The sequence below is a fragment of the Sapajus apella genome, unplaced genomic scaffold (genome assembly GCF_009761245.1).
Source record: "Sapajus apella isolate SASKATOON/1434 unplaced genomic scaffold, GSC_monkey_1.0 scaffold3744, whole genome shotgun sequence".
In the NCBI taxonomy this organism is placed as follows: Eukaryota; Metazoa; Chordata; class Mammalia; order Primates; family Cebidae; genus Sapajus; species Sapajus apella.
In genome coordinates, this window is record NW_022440670.1 from 1 (window position 1) to 6,656 (window position 6,656).

The window sequence follows — 6,656 nt, forward strand, 5'->3', positions numbered from 1 at the left end:
GCAGCACTCGTCATCAAGAGACATGCAATCTATTATACTTTTCTGTTTTATTCTTCATTCCTTTCCTTTGTGTTATCTTGCCACGTTATGTTTCCTCTACAAGGGCAGGGATTTTTGTTTTCTTTGTTTTTCTTCAGCACTTGGAACAGTGCCAGGCATGCAGTGGACAATCAGCTAATATCTGTGGACAGATGAATTGTTGTCATCATAGTTTGTAGTTATTTATTTGTTTACCTGGTTGTTGGGGGGGGGGAGTGTCTGCCAGACTCACTCTTAGCATTACGCTTGCACTAGCTCCATGCCTGGATTCCTACTAAGCACCCAGGAAATAGCCTTTGGATGGATAAGCTAAGTAAGCCCCACAGCCAGGGGTAGGCTGGGGAGGGCTGCTCAGTGTGGTGAGAAGTTCTTCTGCTGAAGACCAGGGTTATTTATTTAAAAAAATCTGGGTCTCTGCAGGGGGAGGAGGGAGAAGGAGCTCTGGGTCTTAACATTGTATTACTTCTCTGCATTCTGATCATAGCTCACAAGGGGAGGTCTTAGAATCCATGTGGCTAGAGAGGGAAATAAAGGTGGGCTTTCTAAAAACATGAATGGTCTTGGCAAGAGCTGCAAAAACTCAAAGGGCAGAGGAGGATTGACTGGGGCCTCTGCTACAAGTCATTCAAGCATTGAAGCACCGTGCTGGGTCATTGAAGGCTGTTGGACTCCATTTATTTTTCTTCTCTTTCTTTCTGCAGGCTGTTTAATTCAATTGTCACAGGTTCCTGGGTGCACAAAATGGTGGAGCAGCTCAGAGAAAGATCGACAGAAAGAAAGGAAGAATGACGAAAGAGACAAAGAAGAAGCTTCTCAGAGGCCAGGAACAGTTTTTGCAGAAAGGAGGACACTAAGCTGGCTTTGAAGCATGAAAAGGACCTTCTCAGACAGCAGATGTGGTGACAGGTGTGAGACACCCAGGCAGAGAGACCAGCTGGAGACGAGTGTGATGTGCTGAGCCATGGAGGGTAGGGGATGTCACGGGTCATCAGTCTGGGTGGATGGCTGTTCCTGGGGTGTCCACTAGGAACCGGGCATGGCGCTAGTGCAACCATAATAAGAGTGAGCTGGCTGAGTTGGCATCCTCCCAAAATTCATACACTGAGGCCCTAACCCTCCGTATTTCCACATGTGACTGTATTTGGGGATAGAACCTTCAAAGAGATTACTAAGTTATGATGAGGTCATGTGGGGTGCGGCTAGTCCTATAGGACTGGTGGAGATTAGGGGAGAAGAGGAAGTTAGAACCCAGGCACATGCAGACGAGGACCATGTGAGGACATAGGGAGAAGACAGTCACCTGCAAACCAAGGGGAGAGGCCTCAGGGAAACCAGCCCTGCAGACCGTGGCCTGATTTCACCCTGTGGGTGAGTTCATTCCATGCACGGGAGAGCCTCTTGAGTGTTGGAGAAGCAGCTGTGGATAGAGGTGAGCACCCTGGGAGGGCTGCGTGGAGGCATCTACTGATGTGCAGGCAGGAGGGTCAGAGACAGAAAGGGCCCAGGGCACACTTGGAGTGTGGCGTGGATGACCAAACTACCCTGAAATTGGGATGAAAGAGATCAGACAACACACCAGCCTCTGGTTTAGGATGTCTGTTACTGAGCCGCCGGCACTGCCACCTCCCTCCTCTTGTCTCCCCAGCACACCCTGTGCAGGCCCAGACTGGAGTTCCGTGGGGTCCCCTACATTTCACAGCTCACCACATCGCACTCATCTCCAGGTCTCACTCATGTTCCCACATCTGCTAGATGAAGTCTTTCTCATGCTCCAAAGCCAGCTCAGTGTCCCCTCCTCCACAGACACCTGACTCCTCAGAGGTTCATGCCTTCTGTCTGTCCATCTCTCTCTGAGCTGCTCTGCCATTTTGTCACCCAGGCTCATGTGACAATTGAGTTAAACAGCCTGCGATGACCCACAGCATGGTGCTTCCACGTGTGACACATAGCAGAGGCCACAGAGAGCCCACCTCTGACCCCTCACACAGGGGCTGCTTTGTGACTGTTTGCTGAGTAAAGTTTGGACAGTGCTGGACCTTGGTCTTTTGTGTGACACACAGATGGGCCTCCTTGTGACCTTGGACTGGTTGGGTAAACCTCGAGAAAAATATTTACTAAGACAGACAGGACATGATGTAAGGGAAAACACACAGGAGTGGATGTCTGCACGAAGGGGCCCCATCCTTAAGAGCCACCCTGAGCCCACAGCACAAATGCAGAAAAAGGTCTGTGTCTGGTTGCAGCCATCTGCCCTGCCGCTGGCCCACACATGTGTCATCTAGGCTGTCGGGGCTGGGCCCTCACTATCACCAGCTGTGGGACCCTGGGAAAGCACTTATGCTGTTGTCTATAAAATGGGAACAATGGTAGACTTTGCTGGTTTGTCAAGGAATGGGTGAGATCACAGGTGCAAAGTGTCTGGCATGGGCTGGTGCATCGTGGGGCCTCAGTACTTTGGGGAATGGACAGGGCTTGGGGTCCTGACCTTGTAACCTCTAGTGGGCACTCATCTCTGATGCAATCCAGACTCTAGAATCTGAGGTAGGGGGGCACAGCCTCATGGAAGCATGCTCAGAATGTTCAGAATGGGGTGGGCAGGCGCACAGTGGGTCAGACTTGGGAGCAGCAAAGGACTCACTCACCCATTCATTTGGTTACTGAGTGTCTGATCATCTTCATTTCACAGAGCAGGAAACATGTGGTGCTTGGTGGAGGGAGGGAGGGAACTTACCTGGCTCAGCGGGAAGCTGGTACTTGATATGTCCCTGAATGAGGCTTTGCTGCTGGTCAACTCTCCTCCACAGCACAGCACAGGACTGACTGTATAGCTCTGGGCCACACTCCCCGCACCAAATTCTGGCTGCACCACTTAGGAACTGTGTGACTGGGTAAGCCACCTAACCACTCCAAGCCTTGCCTTTCCCGTCTGTGAAATGGGAATAGCAGTGATGCCTTTCTTCATAGGAGTCCTATGAGGGGCAAATGTGATCCAGGTGAAGGGCCAGGCACCTGGCCTGGAACATAGTAAGCTCTCAATGACACCATTCCCAGAGCTACCTCCATAAAGACAGTTATAACCAGTGTTTGCAAAATGCTTTATTGTTAATGCCAATGTAAAATTCAAAAAGTTAGTCATTGACACCTGCAACTGATACTCTACTCTTTGCAACAGGCTTCCCTTCTTCCACTCCCATCCAGGCCCATAAGATTATAACCATATCCACAAGATGATATAATCAATCATCAAATGGGCCATTTCCACCCTAATATCCAGATGTTTGTCTTACAGGATGAATGGCTCTTGAGTGTTTTGAAATCAACCATGATTGACAGGGCACACCTCAGCCTTTCTATATGATTTCAGGAGTCCTTGGATCACAGCAAGAGTCTGATCCTTGTATACAGAGGAAAACTGAGGTCCAGAGAGAAAAAATGTTGCCCCAATGTCACACAGCAGGTTAGGGCCAAAAGAGTAGCCCCATTTCAGACTCCCATCCCAGTATTTTTCTCATGCAGGATGAACTGACAGTTACTGTTGCTGATAGGTGGGGGACCAGGCTTGGACGTGTGCTTCCTGGTGGCCCTCGCCCACTGGAACCCTCCTCCTGAGCTTTGTGGCACTGAGCTGGGCATCAAGGGCCTGGACTCTGGACCTGTCTCCTCCACTAACATGCTGGTGAACTTGAGCATGTCAACCAGCCTCTCTGGATCTCAGTGCTAATCTTTCTTGATAAATTGTGAGGGCAAGACTGAATGTTCTCCAAATTTCCCCAAGGCACCTGTATCTTGTGGTTGTGTGGGTGGATGCAATCATTATTTAGTAATTTTATTGTTTGTAATGCCTCATTAGTCAACTAAACCAGTGTAAATCACTAGCTACCAGCATACGGATGGGCCATAGCACACCCACCTTCATCTCCTACCTGAGGCCTGTAGATTTCAGAAGAAGCCCCACCTCAGGGGCAGTTCACTTTGCCAAGGAAGAGGGTATTGTTCTCCACAACGAACATCAGAAAGGGCCTGTTGAACACTATCCTCTGAGAGCCCAGGTAGGCCGACCTGAACATGAAGATTGTCCCAGTGGCTGCCGCCACTCTGGTCCCAGACTCGTCCACCTCCACCACAGCTTTGTGCACCATCTGCAGGGGAGAAACAGGTATCACCAGGTCACCAGGGGTGCCCCACCCAAGTGAAGCCATCATAGCAAAAGGCAAAGTGTCTGCCTATGAGCATCACCCTCTAAGTATCTGTGCAACTGAGCCATGGAGCAAGTTTGAAATGGAACAATGAAGAAGCTACTCTGCCCCAAGCACTCTGCTGGGAGGTCACTTCACATGTGTCTATCGCTGAATTTTCATGACATCTTGGGGGAAGTTGTGGCTCTTCAGTTTTATAGAGGAGAGAATGGGGTCTCAGAGAGTTCAGTATTTTTTGGAGATCACTCAGCTAGTAAGTGTCTTCTTAGTTTTATTGTTTAATACAGCACTCCTTAACCCAAGGAACAGTGGTGGATAAGGCTTCCCATTACATAAAGGAAAAGACACAAAATGAAACGTTTGCTTCTTGAAGGAAAAGAGAGAGGGAGGGAGAAGGAGAGAATAGAATAGAAATAGAAGAATAGAATAGAATAGAATAGAATATTAGAGTGGTTGAGTGGAGTGCAGTGGGGTGGACTGGAATGCAATAGAGTGATGTGGAAAGTACTGGAATGGAGTGGAGAGGAGTGGAATGGAGTGGAGTGAAGGCGAGTGGAATAGAATAGAGGTGTGGATTGGAGTGGAGTGGATTGGAGTGGATTGCAGTGGAATAGAATGGAATGGAGTAAAGTGGAGTGGAGTGGAGGGGTGGAGTAGAATGGAATAGAGTGGACTGGAGGGGTGAAATGGAGTGAAGGAGTGGAATATAAAGGAATGGAATAGAGTGGAGTGAAGTGGAGTGGAGGAGTGGAGTGGAGTAGAGTGTAATGAAATGGAATGGAATAGAATAGAGTATAATAGAATAGAATAGAATGGAGTGGAATGGATGGGAATGTAATGGAGTGGAATGAATTGGAATAGAGTGGAGTGAAGTGGAGTGAAGAAGTGGAGTGGAATGGAATAGAATGGACTGGAGTGAAGTGGAGTGGAATGCAGTGGAGTAGAATGGAATAGAGTGGAATGGAGCAGAATGGAATGAAGTGGAGTGGAGTGGAGTGGAGTGGGCTGGAGTGGAGTGGAGTGGAGTGGGCTGGAGTGGAGTGGAGTGAAGTGGAGTGGAATTGAATGGGGTAGAGTCAAATAGAAAGAATAGAATAGAATAAGATGGAGTAGAATAGTATAGAATAGATCTTAGAAAGCAGATGCACAGGAGCTTCTGGACCCACCTCACACACCTGGATGTTTGAGTGGTTGCTGATGCCGGACAGGTCAGCATGGGAGGTGAAGATGTCACTTATCCTTAGCACGCCCCTTTTCTCGCTTTAGAGACTCACGGTGTCTGCTCCTGCTTCTCCCTCAGAACTCGGCTTCAATGGCACCACCCCAGAGACACCCTCGGGGCCTTGGCTGCGGAAGGTCCTCCCGATTGTCTCTCTTAGTGCTCTGTTCGCTTCCTGAACTGGTCTCCTGCCTCTACCTTTGCAACTCCCAACCCCACCCAAGTGCCCTCCCCTATTTGGTTTTTTCTTTTTGGAACATTTTCTTTAAAAAAAATTATTTTAAAACAGTTTGGATGTACAGAAAAGTTACAAAAGCAATTCTGAGAGGCCCGATATACACTCTCCCTGCTTTTCCTAACGTAAACGTGGACCTCTAATGTGACCACGGCACGTTCCTCAGAACTAGGAAGTAGACATTGGGACAGCCTGGACTTCCTTGGGGGTCACCAGCTCTCCCACTGATGTCCTCTTCTGTCCCAGGAAAATACATGGCATTTAGTCGCCATGTCTTTTTAGGTTCCTCTGGCCAGGCACCATTTTCCAGGGTTTCCTTGCCTTTTGTGACCTCAACACTTTTTTTTTTGAGACGGAGTCTCGCTCTCTCACCTAGGATGGAGAGCAGTGACACTATCTCAGCTCACTGCAACCTCCACCACCCAGGTTCAAGCAATTCTCCTGCCTCAGTCTCCTGAGTAGCTGGAATTACAGGGCGACCACAAACTCACCCGGCTTATTTTTGTATTTTTAGTAGACAGAGTTTCATCATGTTGTGCAGGATGGTCTCGATCTCTTGACCTTGTGATCCAACAGCTTCAGCTTCCCAAAGTGCTGGGATTACAGGGGTGAGCCACTGTGCCCAGCCAACCTTAACATTTTTAAGTAGGACTGATGGGGTATTTTGCCAAATGTCCCTGAAATTGGGATTGGCTGTTGTTTTCTCATGATTAGATTAAGGTTCTGGATTTGGGGAAGATCCCGACAAGAGGATGCACCTGGTTCATGATGCCACACAGAAGACAGCAAGATGTCAGCACAGCTCACAGCTGGCGAAGTCAACCTTGATCCCTCGGCCAAGGTGGTGTCTGCCAGGTCTCTTGGCTGACATGTCACCATGTTCCACTTTCTCTGCTCCATCTAGATGACAGCCTCATTCTGCAGCACTCGTCATCAAGAGACATGCAATCTATTATACTTTTCTGTT

General features: G+C 48.7%; 1 long non-coding RNA gene across 1 annotated transcript; it reads right to left on the minus strand.

Moving 5' to 3' along the window:
- Window positions 1-3,119: 3,119 nt before the first annotated feature.
- On the minus strand, window positions 3,120-5,499 carry LOC116547599. Its single transcript, XR_004267107.1, has 2 exons — window positions 5,402-5,499; window positions 3,120-4,178 (listed from the first exon to the last, which is right to left on the minus strand). It is a non-coding gene; the product is annotated as an uncharacterized LOC116547599 (long non-coding RNA).
- Window positions 5,500-6,656: the final 1,157 nt, after the last annotated feature.